The following is a 14,920-nucleotide window of genomic DNA, read 5'->3' as shown; positions in this document are numbered from 1 at the left end:
AAATACACTGGTGAGGTGTTTCAGGAGCAATAATCGGTTATGAAATGTGTAGTTCTGACTTCCCTTCTCCTTCCTTTAAAGTGAATGGCAAAATAAATATATGTTACTTTAAATTGCAACAGGAATATACCTGCTGTGCTCATTCATCACTCTGCCCATCCTATTGCAAGGATGGGGGCAGGTTTCTGTGGGTGCAGAAACTGGTTGCAAAGATGCAGAATGAGGGCTAAGTGGATGGTAACTGGATAAATTAAATTAAAGTTTAAAATTGACTCTCTCCATCTTTATAGTGTCTCCAACTTGAACATTCCTCGGTAGGATTATGTGCATTTTTAAGCTTTTCAGAACAGTCTTCCCTTCCCACAGGCTATAAAGCTTTATTAATCAAGCCCATTTCTCCAGTGCTGGAATTCATAAAGCCAAAAAAAACCCACGAACTTCAAAACAGCTGTTTAGAAACAGACAACAAAAAATCATCTAGACTAATCCTTCATCTCTGATAGTAGCCAGTGGCACATCTGTAGGGAAAGTGAGTAACAAGAAAGACATTTACAGTGAAACCTTCCCCCAGTGAATCCTTCATGCAACTTGTGGTATAAGGACTTGTTTCCAGACCTCTGCAGTTAATAACTCCTAACTCGTATACCCACAGTGCGGAGGTCTAGACACTTTTTAAGCTCATTCATTCAAGTTTCCACAGTTTTCTGGGGTAATTTAATTATGCTCCCTATGAAAAAGCAGTTTGCTCTGTTTGTTTTGAACCTACTACCTGGTAATTTAATTGCACGGCCCCCAGTCCTTGTTTAACAAGAAAGGCAGAACAATCATCTCCAACTCACTTTTACAATGCCATTCATTGTTTTCTAGACTATCTCATTATTCCTGGTTGCTTCCAAGCTACAGAGACCATGTTAAAGGGTTCCTCTTCATTGTCAGACCTGTTACACCTCTCTGGCCGTCTTTGCCACCTTCCTCTGTGTTATTTTTTCCCCTCTGGGATAATCCATTTGTGATAACAACATTCTCAGCAGCTGCTGCTGCTCTGGACTTACACAGAGTTTGAGTGGTAGTTTGGGTCTCAGTCCCTCTCCTACACACCCATAACCTCCACTTGGCTTCTAACTAGTTTCTAAGCACAGCAGTGGCCCACAGAGATTCCAGGATCTCTGCTGTGAATGGTAATAATTAATACAGAGCCATCACTGAGAATGGTATTTATGTGATTTCTTTCCATGTGGGTTGCTTTTTGTTTATCAATGCTTAATTTTATCTGCCATGCCCTCCTTCAGCCCCCATGCCATTATTTAAAGAAGTGTCATTTGGTTCTTAAATTGCTTCTTCTAGTGCCCACGGAGGTCGGTTGGTTTTCAGTCAGACCCAGATGGTTTTATGTAGCCACAGATTCCACAACATTTCCAAAGAAGTAAACCACTTCTAAAACTGAAATGTTTTCCAACCATGTTGAGCAGCAGAGCTACACATCTGGGAGATTAGAAAGGGATTGTCTTGCCTGCAGAAGGGCTGAATGGCAACACCACAAAAAAAGAAAGTGTTACCAGAGCACATTTATTCAGATGCATTTTAATTCAAATTGGATGGGATTGTGGGGGAGGAAATGCCAAAAGCCACAGAAATAGATTTTTTCCTGTCTTGCTTTAATGTAATTCAAAACATCAAACCCCTTTTTAATGGGTTTTAGTGAAACCAAGTCTTGGCTGTGACCTTCTTTGCCAAAATTTAGCCTGAAGAATTCTTTCAAAGCTGATTTATGAATCCTATAAAACAGGGAGGTTGACAATGGAAACTGAGCACTGGACACCAATTGGATATACTGTTACAGACTTATTTTTAAATTTTAATTTGCAGAAAGGCTGTAGAATGTACTTACATAGTATCCTGACCCCAAAATTCTGCATGAAACCTTGTCCTTATAAAACTATGATTTTAATACTTTCCAGTGTACAGGAAGCAATGAGAAATAGGTTTTAGCAAAACAGAACCTGCAGAAGGGAGCATGCCTTGAGCATGCCTTGCCTTGAGCAGAGTCCTCTTTTGCAGCAAGGAGAGTAAACAGCAAAGGAAGGAGAGCTTCCAGTGTTCTGTTGGACAAGTGATTTATGCACTTGTTCCTTGTTCTAGTACTTGTCTATTTGTCATATAAGGTCTTCAGGGTACAAATTTTCTTATTCTTGGAATGGATGGTGCCTCCTACAGTGAACACTATGTGGGGTCTCTAGGAGACAACTACCATGCAAACAGATAAGAAATCACTAACAATGGGTGCATTCTTCAGCTTCTTCCTACCATCCTACAAAGACAACAGGGTTTAGAGCAAGGAGACACAACAAATATCCTCTTTCTACCCACTCCATAGCTCCCTTTTGGAGACATTCATGCAAAGTTTGTAATTAATAAGGTTTTGCAGCCATCCAGCCTACTGTGTAATGCGACCTTATTGATTTCCTTGTCAAAAGCTTACACAGCGTTTTGGGCCTTTTACTCCAAAATGTAATTTGAGCTAAAGGAAAGCTCCATTATCGCACAGCCGCCCCCGCTCTGCGCTTCAGGGAGCAAGGGCATATGCACATTAYATCCTGCTACCTGTGGATTGTCCATCTGAGCTATGCATTATTCTGCACCATTCCCCTCTGGCTCCCCTCAGTGATATGGTCCCCTGCAAGTTACCTAACTGCACAGGCTTATATTGTTATCTAAAAAAGTTTAATTATAAGACTCTTGGAGCCCTGACTTTTTCAGTTTTTGCATACTCTGTAGGACCACTAGTTTCCAGAGATTATCTGTCCTTGGGAAACCTTGACAAAATACCTTGTCAGGCTCTGCATTTCCTTTCTTCACGCTGTTGTTCTCTGGTAATTATTTCTCCATCCAAAACTATGGACACCTATAAGATTCACGCTAACTCACACAAAAGAGGGCAATTTTGGCAAACCCAAGCCGTAAAACAAACTTAGAAAATATAGTCTATAGATACAGACATTTTGGTTGGGATTCACTTTCTCTACATTTTCGCTTTAGATGATGTTATTGCACACATTGAGTTGGTCACATGACCACATGGTGTTCAACAAAAGCAGATTTCTTGACTAAATAAATCAAGTCTTGACTAATTAGTTAAGAAATAATCTGCATTTATCAATTTCTTTCTGTGTGAGGGTTTCCCTGATTGCAGTAGCTGCCATATACACAAACCTTTCGGGACCCAGTTAATCTGCAGCCATTCAAATCCATTTGAAAGCAACTCCCTTTGTGACCACCCTGAGTGAAACAGGAGGCAGAGAGAAGTTGAGCWGTGTTGACTACAAACAGCCCCCAGGGAACAATAGAAGAAAATGTTTCACTCTGCACAGGGCAGGACACATGGAGCTTGCTCAGGTCCTCAAGAAAACATGTACATTGTTTAATGTGTTGATGATGGTTGTGGTATCTGTGGGGGGGTATTTTATGATTCTGTAGCTCTCTCTGTGTACTTTCTACTGTTTGTCTTTCATTTCCAAAATAACATGACTCAGTAGACGGGAGCCTTGAGACCTGGTGAATATTCCTAGCTCCATTACTGACTTGCTGCAGTAAATGAGGAGGTGTCTTAACCTCCCAGTATCTCAAATATTCCATTTGTGAAATGGGGCTAATACTTTCACCTCTATAAAGTGCTTTGGGACATTACACTATCACTAGATCCAGCCCAAAGCCAGCCACTCGAAACTGGCAGTCCCGGTGCTGGTGGTCACAACAGAAACTGTGAGAAGTGTCTGTACCCAAAGCTCGGCTATAGTTGTGATAAATGCTAAGCTGTTTAAACATCCTCTGTAGTTTCCCTGTCCAGCCAAGAAAAAAAGAGAAAAAAAAGCACTTCAAAGGACAGGTCCCCTTGCCCAGRGCACTGAGCTCTGAGCGCGCGTTGTTCAACACGGCTGCAGCTCCCAAGCCAGACAGAGATCAAAACTGCAGCTTCCGTGGCTCTTCCCTACAATAATGCTAATCGCATTAGCCACTTCATAAGAATAAATTTTTCATTTACATTTCACTTTGATTTTCCCTTTTCATTTTTACCTTTAATGGGTAATGGTTTGAACACGATCTTYGGGTGTAAGGAATAAGAGCCTGTTGCAGAAGGCATTTCTGGGACTAGGCTACAAGGTGGAAGAGGGCGAGAGGTCACTCCCTATCTGACAGGGTAACCCAAAAAATTCACTTTAATCMATCTGCTTATGGGCGTTTTTCAGCTTCTGCAGGCTTGGAGAGGTTGGGTTTTTCTGTTTTTGTGAGGGGAGCTTCTCTCTTCTTCAGAGGAGAATTAAAAAAGAAAAAAAGAAACAAAGTGTTAACAGGCAACTACATCATTTTCCACCGTTATTTGTTTCACCAGTGCAGARAAGAAAGATGTTTGGTCTGATAGTGCCTCAACTCCCTCAGTAAAAGCCAGTGTCAAAGAAAACTGCAGACAAGTCCTAGACGGCAAGAAACTAAAGTGCTGTCATATTCTTAACACGTTAATTCAGCTCTTTGGGCCTGACTGGGCACAAGTGTGAGACCTCCTACGAGTAATTTCTAATGTTCCTGAAGCAGGATCATTGCAGGATAGCAGCAAACGAATTGCCAAGCTTTGAAAATCTTTTCAGCTTCTGGTATGCACAGCATATCAACCTCATTTGCATCTCAAAACTTCTCTACAGGGAAGTATTTATTTGCAGCAATATTAACCTTCTTTTTTCCTTTGTTTTCCAACCCTTTCTCTCCCTAAATCTTATTTTCTTTCCTCCTTTATTTTAAAAGCATGAAATAAAATTTAATCTAAACACAGAGCCTCATGTAAATGAATATAGAAGGAAAATCTATGGGTATGGTAGGTACCTCACTTTATTCAGCATATGCCAGCTATGCCCTYCCTGAGCTTGGAAAGGGGGAAAATGCTCTTTCTTCCCCACTCCTCTCAAGGTATTTGGTCACATTTGGAATTAAGCAAGTCACTTCTCCTGTACTAATATGAATTTGGACATGACTTTAATAGGGGCTGCATCTCCAAACCAGCATTGTCAGTATTTCTGCTTTGCAAATGAGGAAACAGAGGGACAAAGCACATAAGAGACACAGCCCCAATTCAGACTCTACTCCAAGTCCATCCTTATTTTGTATTAGAAAGGAAATAAAGGCTGTATTAAAGATTATTAAAAAGAACAGAGAACCAAATGTGTTATTCAAAAAGGGGAAATTATTATTATTTTAATGAATTAGTTAAAAAAAAARRWTTTTTTTTAGGTATCCAAAGTTACTCGTAGGCATGACAATGAGCTGTTAAAGTGGGTTTACAGTACAGTACTTCTTAAGGAATTATATTATGGAGTTGGTTCTAAAATTACCCAAAATAAGGCATAGACAGCACAAATTCCTCCAGATACTGTAGCAACAGTGCTATACAGTTTTGCCACGTGTTAAAAAATGTAATAATAATAATAGGTCCTTCTGCCTGCAGGCAGCATGACTCAGGCATCAAGGAAGGGCTCACTGCTCTGATGTGATAGAGCTGTCACCCTTTAATACACAATGTCCCCCAAAAAGACTCAGAGCTCCCTTCTCAATCAATTTTAATTAGACSAAGGGAGGAGGAGATTAGCTATGAAGAGGGAACCAGCGTATGCTGGTGATATCTGAAAATACCCAGTCAAACACAACAAATCACTGCTATTTCTGTGCGTAGGTCCCTTTATGCCCTGCCCTTTTTCATGATACACTTAGCAGGGAAGCCAGTGAGAAGAAAAATAAACAGATCAAGCAACGTCTCCATGACTAATTCTGGCTGGAAAACTTGAATGCATACACTATATATATGTATGTATACATTATTTGCAACTAAGAAGGCTCCAGTTCCTGAGATGTATGAGCTTTGTTTAGCTTTGTACATATAGACATAATAATGGATTTTGGGTACCTGCTCTCATTGGTAATATTAAACACCTGCTTGATGCTTGAAGGAGCAGCACCCTCATTTTCTTTTCCAAATAAACGTCATGATGCACAAAGTAAAAACTGACAGACAATAACCCTGTAAAATTRATTCACTCCATATGTGCTTACAAAGCTAAGAAAGAAAACTGAGAGAAAGAGGAATGTAGTTTTCAAAAATCTATGAGAGGTAGTTTCACAGGAGACCCATAAACCATCCCTCAAGCAGCATAAAATGCTTTGTCAGGGCATTTGCAGCCTGGGCGTCCCTAGRGTAATCCCATTGTTTGATGTAGAAACTGAGAAGGAAAAAAATACTGAAAGGAAAAGGGAAATCAGCAGAATGGTCCTGCAATTAAGGCACTCAAGTGCTGATTCAATGGGCTCCATCACTTCCTAACTCTGCTGCTGCAAATGCCCTTCGCATCCTTGGGAGAGTCTACAGGGCAATCGCTTTTCTATAGGCGATAGGAACAGCGCTTGGTATTGGAGCTCTGAGMGCCTCGAGGTCAGGGCAGCCTCCACACAATCCCATGTGAAACACTCCTGCAGTTTCAAGGGACTCTRTGCAAGGGTATAACGATTTCTATTGTCATTGGCTACTTAATCTCAAACAGAGCTTTCTCACATAAAGGCCAAAATATTGCTAAGGTCGGCAATATTCCTGGCTATCCTGCTTCTCATAGTAAAAACGTTGCAAACCCTATGTTAGCCCTACTTTCATTAGTTAGTTTATTCATTTATTTCATTTTGTTTTCTTTTTGAGGGGAGTGCAGGAGAAAAAGGGGTCAAAAGCTTGAATATAAAATGAAAATAAGCAGAGTGTGGAGAAAAGATTTTAGAAGGTGTGATACATTTTAAAGGGAGACAAAGCAGCAGACCGCGATAGTGCAGTTGTAACATACACCACTGGAAACCAACATGCAAGGACTGCAACCCAGGGCAGCGACGCAGGAGAGCCAAGGTCAAGTTGCGTGAACAGTCCTAACTGTGGCATTTCCTGAGTTTTAAATATTTTTGCAGCCTCAGCATTATTTCTCCAGGAAACACATTTAACTTGCATATTATTAATAGCTGACGCACAAAACATGGAGACTATAGCATGTAGATTAAAACTATGTGGGCTATATGTATGTGTTGCACAAAATTACGGGGGAGAGTCTTAATAATACTTCTTTTCCTTGGTTTTGAGCAATTGCAGAGTGAAATATTGTCCTCAGGACAGGAAAAAAAAAAAAAAAAAAAAAGAAAAAAAGAAAAAAAAAAAAGAAAAAAACTTGCTTCATTTTGGCACTAAGAATTTCTGCCTTCAGCTCCAGGCGTTGCATCATGATCTCAGTAACCCTCTATCCCTAGGCGATATTTTACCACGTTTCCCTGCACAGTCACTATTTATAGGCTGAGAGAGAGTGCAGCCACTGTGGGGTGTTACATGCAAGCAGCGGTTTGTTTTGGGTGCATGTGAGGAACTTGAGGTTTGCTCCTAACAATTCAGGCAGCTTTATTTTATGTTCTCAGAACATTTACATGCAAAAAGCTTTTTGCTAACAAGAGAGACTGACTGGTGAAAGAGGTGCTTTTTTTTTGTATCAAATGATACTGGCAAGAAAAACCTACCAAGAGAAGATGCTTTTTTCTGTTGTTGCTGTGCTCCTCAGTTCTGAAAGGGTAAGTCCATATGCAGACCTGTATAACTGTGAATCAGAATCAGCCTAAGGGCTTGTAAATATTCCATTATAGTGGAATGCATTTGAGGCAGGATTCATTTCAACTTTACCCACCTAAAGTCATACCTAAACCATGCTAGGCATTTACAAGCATCCTCTATGGAGTTACTAAAAGTGATAGGTAATTCATTTCAAATGAGAATATCTATGTAAGAAGCTTTACCTTTGCAGAAATTTCTCTCTTCCTATTGACTATGAAGTTATCTTAGGCTGGATACATAATCTTTAGGTAGATGAAGTAATGTAAGATATAGCATCATAGGTCACAGGAAAAATCAGGTCTGAAGGGCCCTCCGGAGGTCTCTCGTCATCCTGCTCAGAGCAGGATCAGCTCTGGGGTCACACCAAGTTACTCAAGGCTTTGTTCAGGGTGGAGAAGAGATGGAGGCTGTGGAGCCTCCTCTCTGCAGAGCCTGTTCCCTTGGTCCGTCTGGGGAACAGCCTTCAGCCTCTCTAAGGATTTTCTGTTTTTATCATGGAGTAAATTCTTGTTGGAAGGAACCTCAGGGCTTCATCTAGTCCAACCTCCCATTCAAAGCATAAGCCACCTTTCAAAGGGGATATWGTTCTGAACGCCATACAGTAATGGTTAGAAACCCTGATACCATTAATAGGAAAAAGCAGTCACCTCTTTTGTCACCAGATCAGAAAAGAGAGTTTTGTTGTTACATACATTCAAGTGCTTGATTCAGTGGGAGAGCAAAGAGAAAACAGCAGCTCTAAGTCAAGTAAAAGATGAGAGACAATGAGAGGATGGCAGTGAGCTGGGCTGAAGGAGAAGGAAGGAGACATTCAGAGAAGACTCTCAAGGACTGGGCACTGAGGATGATTYTTGTTTAATGTTTTCATTATAAACTTAGCAAAAAGCTGGAGTGTTAATTAAACTGACTGATTAAAAAAAAAAAAAGGCAGGCATCACTGGTACAGAGGAGTATAACCTTCTACTGAAATAATTAAATGAGGCAGAAATTACAGAAATGGGATAAGATTCAATGCTTTGAAGTTGTAAGGTCACACACTTGGAGACTAGAAACAATTTATACTAGCAAGCTGCAAGCTTATTTGTGCAAACAACTGATAGAAAAACAGACCAGAGTATGACAGTCAATTAGAGAATGACTATCCCACAAACAAGGCAYGGCCATGGAAAAGACAAATATGATTCTAGGGGGTATCAATTTGAAAACTTCAAGTAGACAAAACTTAACAGATCAGATGCAAGTGACAAAGACAGAAACCTTGAAATCTTGAAAACCAGATTTCCTCCTTCTGTCCTTTCTAGGTAAATGCCAATGGTGGGAAAAGACCTGTTCTAAATTACTGGTGGTAGTGTTGTGCTCAAGAGAAGGRTTACACTGGAAAAGCAGGTGGTGAAAAGTAGCATTATCCTTCTGGCTGGAGTTGCGTATTTTTAAAATCAAGTCCTACAGACTTAAGAATCCAGGCTGTCATTTGGGAGGCTGAGGATAAARGCAAGGATGGAAAGGTCAGTTAGTGACCAGACCTGAAGTTTACCAGGTGAGACTTTTAGAGGATAAGCAAGAACATACCTGGCCTGCCCGTGCTTTTCCACAGTACCTATAAACAGGGCCAAGATCAATGACAGGAAGAAGTATCTAAAAATTGCAATTATGCAGTTGCAAAATATTTGGGCATTAAAACAAGCTTTCTCCCTTTCTCTTCAGGAGCAAAGTCTGAGTACATTCCATATGGTGGTACATGTAGGGCACACACAGGGCACACACATATATTGTATATATACAATATGTTGTATATATATTGTGTATATATATGTACATATTGTGAGGCACACAAATGCCTCAGAAAAAGGAGAGAGGAGGAATTTCTGAAGCTTTTTCTATGTGTCAGAAAGTGTTTCACTGAACTCAGAACTAAGTGGAACTGAATGCTCTCAGCAGCCATCTAGACAAGCAGAAGAACCGTGAGGAAAAAAAAAAATAAAAAGATAGCAACAAGCAGAAAAGGAGACAAATTGAAGATAACAGCACCCTTTGCAATAATCATAATGAGAGCAATTGAATTGCACCTTGGAAAGGTCACRTTTACTTGGATGCCGTGTGGCTCCTGGATGTGCGCACTCCTACAGAAAGGCAGTGGCAGAAGGCAGCCCCTCCACAYGCAGCTTCCATTTCCACTTGTCCTTGCAGTTCCCGAGGTTACTGGTACATGTGCTATCTGAGATGTCCTGGGGAAATCTCACCATCCGCTACAGCGCACGCGGGCCTCCTGCTATGGCAATGCCCCTTCCACACTGCCCTGCCTTGCATAAGTGRTATCTTAAACACACAGTTCCACCCCAAATCCAGATGTTTTTCTACTTTATAAAGCAGCCACTGGGCTAGGATTTATTGATGAGCCMTTTCTGACCAGCTGATGGAAGGAGTTTTGCATGAATTTACATGAATTATTACAGACTAAATAGATATAAATCGAATTCTGCTGTGGTCCAGGATGATTATCTGCATATAAAAATCATAGACTTGGCTGATGTCTGATTTATCTCAATCAATAAAACCTGCTACAGGTTTGGTACAGCAGTTACAACAACGAGCTTAGTGTCACATCAGCAAATAACTGATGCGTGAATATAATTGGCGATGTTTTTCCCCTAATTTTGCTGTTAACTATTTTTTTTTAAAGCAGCATTCGATAAAAGCTAAGGATCATTGAATTCAAGCGGCATCAGACCACAGTGTCACACCAGTGGCCAACACCAAAGATGTTTGCYTATGTTTATAGCTCAAGGTCGCTTCTCAGATACTTAATGAAGTTAGGAGTTCAGTMTAAAGCAATTAATTACCTGTGTTCCTTCTATAACCAATGGAAAGCATCAGATTATTCCAGAAGTGCATTCATCTTATCATTAAAAAATATCAGATGCCTTATAATGACAAAATGTCTAATTTTGCAAAAGCTGAAGATGGGTGAGGTGAGTCYGACCTCAGAAAGCCACTTCCCATGGACAGGTGGGTCAGCTGAGAACAAGTTGTGGGACAGATCCAGACACTGATTTTCTACTCCAAGATTCATCACAAGATGCTCTAAATGACTGGCTACTCTGTCCTTCCTAGTAACTACAGTTACACAGAAAATATCAATTTAGCTTTAAAAATACATTATGCTCCTTAATTATCCAGAATGAAGAAAAGTCAGAGGAAACAAAATGGTTTTTTTTTTCCAATTGCAGTTTTCTTCCAGTTAAAGGACTTCTATATTGCAAATGAGCTCAGGATTCCCTAAAAAATGTATGTGTAGAAGAACACGAACAAAAGCAACCGAGACCTGTTTGCCAGTGGCTGAGATGGAGAGAAGTAAAATGCAGGGGATTCTGACTTTCTGTGTAGCTTTCTGGAAAGCACAAGCTAAAAGAAACACCAGTATGCGGTCACCTAAGGAAAAAAAAATCACTGTATCTACATGCTCAGAGACCTGTGTTTCTCTCTTTGCGCTGCAGTCCAGAAGYTGCATAATCACATTAGCACATTAGTACTTCTGGAGAAGAGTAACTACATAAGACTTACAGGGCTTTATGGTTTCCTGACAGGGGCTGGCTTGTATCCAGCCAGCTCAGGCTTGGGCAGCCTGCACCAGCCATGCGAGCTGTCCCTTACTTACAGCTAAATCTTCAATGAAGCATCTCACCCCTTTCGAAAGGAACAATTGCAAGTCTGTTGTTTGACCACATCGACAACTGTAATTTATCTTGTGAAAGCAGTGAATGCAGTGGTCAAGGTTCTTGATTTAAATAAAAAATCACTGGCTGGGTTTTAAGCCCCCGCTCTGCATAGTGAGAGTTGCACATTATCAGTCTGCACGCAGGCATGGAGAAAGATGGGTGAGTTAATATGGAGATTGCACCAATAAAGACAGGACATATTAAAGCTAATAATTCTCACAAGGGAAATGCTCTGAGCTGCTGAGCTATCCCAGCTGGAGCTCTTCCAGGCTATGTGGCTAGCAGGGTCACATCCACCCAGCAAGGAGGTGATGAGAACAGCCTAGGGCAATAACCAAGGGCTCAGCTGCATTAATTAAGATGCATTAATATTAACCATAATTAGGGAAGATTTGCAAAAGCACTGATGGTACATCAGGTAGTGAGTCCCCATTACCTCTGAAATGCAATCAGTGTCCCTGTCCCTTGTATATCCCCTGTTTGGCACTTTGTAAAGCAGTTTATACCTATGGAGCTGAATGTGCTTTCCAAAGGCAGGTGTTCCCCTTGGGACACTACTGGGAGAATGAAGGCAAGCGAGGGAAATACTGACAGAAACAAAAGTGAAGCAGGGGCCTCATCCTTGCCTTGTTTCCAACCTCGAAACCAAAGTCAAGCTGCCACCCCCAGTCCTGGATGGGCAGACACCTCCTTTGTTCTCTACACATTTCTGTCACATTTATTACATCAAGGAGTTTCTTCTCTCACTGGTTCTGCTGGTTTGCTGTAATGAGGTATACACATATTTTTCAAAGGTCAGACTAGGGTATCCAAGTAGTCCCTCCAGGCTTTAAAACTATGAGCTAACTGGATGTTTCAGACCGGAAGAAATGCTGTCACTGAATATAAGCCACCCTCTCTGTTCCTTTTTATTTTTTTTTTCACTAGATACACTAAAATCACAGCCTCTAAAGCTACAGCAACCAGTCCTAGCAATGAGACTGCCTCTCTGCTTGGGATATGGCTGTGTTTTCTATTTCCAACCACGTGCACTCGCTGTCAAATTCCATGTCATTTTGATTTAATCTGATTCTCTGTCAAGCTGCCTCTCCGTCTCCCAAGCCTTTCTGTCTTCCAGCTGGGTATTTTTTGAGGCAGTGATTTGCAAAACATTAAAGCAGGCATATAAATAAGTTACTGTCTGGAGAGTGAGTCATCATTATTTCATAGGAGACTGTTGCAGATAGTGGCTGTATGTTGGCAAAGCAAGACTGTGCAGCCCTGAGCTTCATCCCACTCTTCTCTGCCCCTCTCTACCTTTCTGAGGGGACAGAGGCTGCATCACGTCCCATCATGTTACTTGCTGGGAAAGGAGGCTCTTGCTACAGGATCCTAGGGAGAGGACAGGAAAAACACCCTGAATCAAGCACTACCTGGCTGGAGCTTGGCCTCACAAGGACCACCCTGCAAGACCCTGTTACTTGTTCCTGGTGAATTGGAGGGTATTGCAGATGACACCAAGCTGGGTGGAGTGGCCGACACTCYGGAGGGCTGTGCTGCCATCCAGAGGGACCTGGACAGGCTGGAGAGTTGGGCAGAGAGGAACCTCATGAGGTTCAATAAGGACAAGTGCAGGGTCCTGCACCTGGGGAGGAATAACCCCAGGCATCAGTACAGATTAGGGGTCGACCTGCTGGAAAGCACCTCCAYGGAGAGGGACCTGGGAGTCCTGGTTGACACCAAGTTAACCATGAGTGAGCAGTGTGCCCTGGTGACCAAGAAGGCCAATGGCATCCTGGCCTGCATCAGGAGGAGCGTTGCCAGCAGGTCAAGGGAGGTGATTCTGCCCCTCTACTCAGCTCTGGTGAGGCCGCACCTGGAGTACTGTGTKCAGTTCTGGGCACCCCAGTATAGGAGGGACGTGGAGCTTCTGGAGAGGGTCCAGAGAAGGGCAACCAGGATGATTAASGGAATGGAACATCTCTCGTATGAAGAGAGGCTGAGYGAGCTGGGCCTGTTTTCTCTGGAGAAGAGACGGCTCAGAGGGAATATGATTAATATGTATAAGTTCAGGAAGGGAGAATGSAGGGAGGAAGGGGACAAGCTGTTTTCACTGGTGGCCAGCGATAGGACGAGGGGTAATGGCCACAAGCTGRAGCAYAAGAAGTTCCGTCTCCAGGTGAGGAGCAACTTCTTTACTGTTAGGGTGACAGAGCAGTGGAACAGGCTGCCCAGGGAGGTTGTGGAGTCTSCTACTCTGGAGGTCTTCAAAACCCGCCTGGATGCCACCCTGTGCCACATGCTCTAGGTGTGCCTGCTTGAGCAGGAAGGTTGGACTAGATGATCTGTAGAGGTCCCTTCCAACCTTAAATATTCTGTGAATCTGTGAATCTGTATCCTGAATCTATATATAAAACATCAGACATACACTGAAGTGCTCAGGCTTCCCCTAGAGAAAGCAGGGCCTTGCTAGGCCGCTGCTCCTGAAACGCTGAGAACGCTCTGAAATCAGGCTCATATCCAGCTGAACTGCCAACGTGCCCCAGCGCAGCTCCATGTCACAGGCATGCCCCAATTTCTGACTGCGGGACCTGGATTTGAGGAAGTGCAGGGATTCCACACTGAGGCAGAACTATGTGTGTCCTTACAGTGCTCAAAGGAGGGGAACACTGCAGTAGAGATTTATTCGCACGAGATCTCTCCGCTGGCAAGTGCTGCTCTGCTATTTCTCACACTTTTACAGAAATTGTTTCTTTCCTCTTAATGTTCAAAATTCTGCTACGGAAACAAGGAGSGACAGCAGCATTAAGCCTCACCTCAAGCACTATTCCTTCCTCCCCTATCCCACCCTACACTTGCCACGGCCCAGTTTAGCCTTCACAAGAGCAAGAGCCCCATCTCAGCTCAGGTCAGTCCCTGAACAGCTGGTACCCCGGCAGSTTTAGGGGGTTACGGCGCTGTGCGGACAGGCAGATTCCCACTGACATCGTTGTTGTTTCCCTCATCATCCACACTGTCATTCTACACTTTCYGAGTGCCGAACAGCTGTGCCCTCAGTGCAGCTATTTTAGGCCCTCCGGAGCATTTGAGGAGGTAAGAGAGACTTCCTGATTAGAATGGCAGCAAGGAAACGGGTCGGATGTACATTTGGCTTAAACYGCTGTAATTCCTGAAAAGCAAAAACCCTGAAAGCCACTGAAAGGCAGAACAACTTCTGTCAGCGGAAGACCTGATTTCAGTCACTGTGTATTTGCACCTAGTACAAATATAACAACTATTACATCTAAAAGACCACTGTAATATACAAAAATCTGATTTTTTGACAAAAAAACCCAATGCTTTTACTTACCTGCTACAGTTCTATTTAAGTCAGTACAGATATTTAAGTCAAGGGGTATGCTGGGAACGCTGTTTTTATTTTCTCTACAATGTCTTGTAAAAAGTAGAAGTGAAAAAAAAACCAAGTGAGGCAGAGAGAGGACACTCTTGGGATTCAGGGAGAGGTTTTCTGGCTTATTACTCCAGCAAAGCCACTTTAGCTTTCTACAACTGTATC

Source organism: Nothoprocta perdicaria, unplaced genomic scaffold, assembly GCF_003342845.1.
Source record: "Nothoprocta perdicaria isolate Ctin4 unplaced genomic scaffold, notPer1 scaffold_58, whole genome shotgun sequence".
Classification (NCBI taxonomy): Eukaryota; Metazoa; Chordata; class Aves; order Tinamiformes; family Tinamidae; genus Nothoprocta; species Nothoprocta perdicaria.
Note: the sequence above shows the minus strand (reverse complement) of the source record.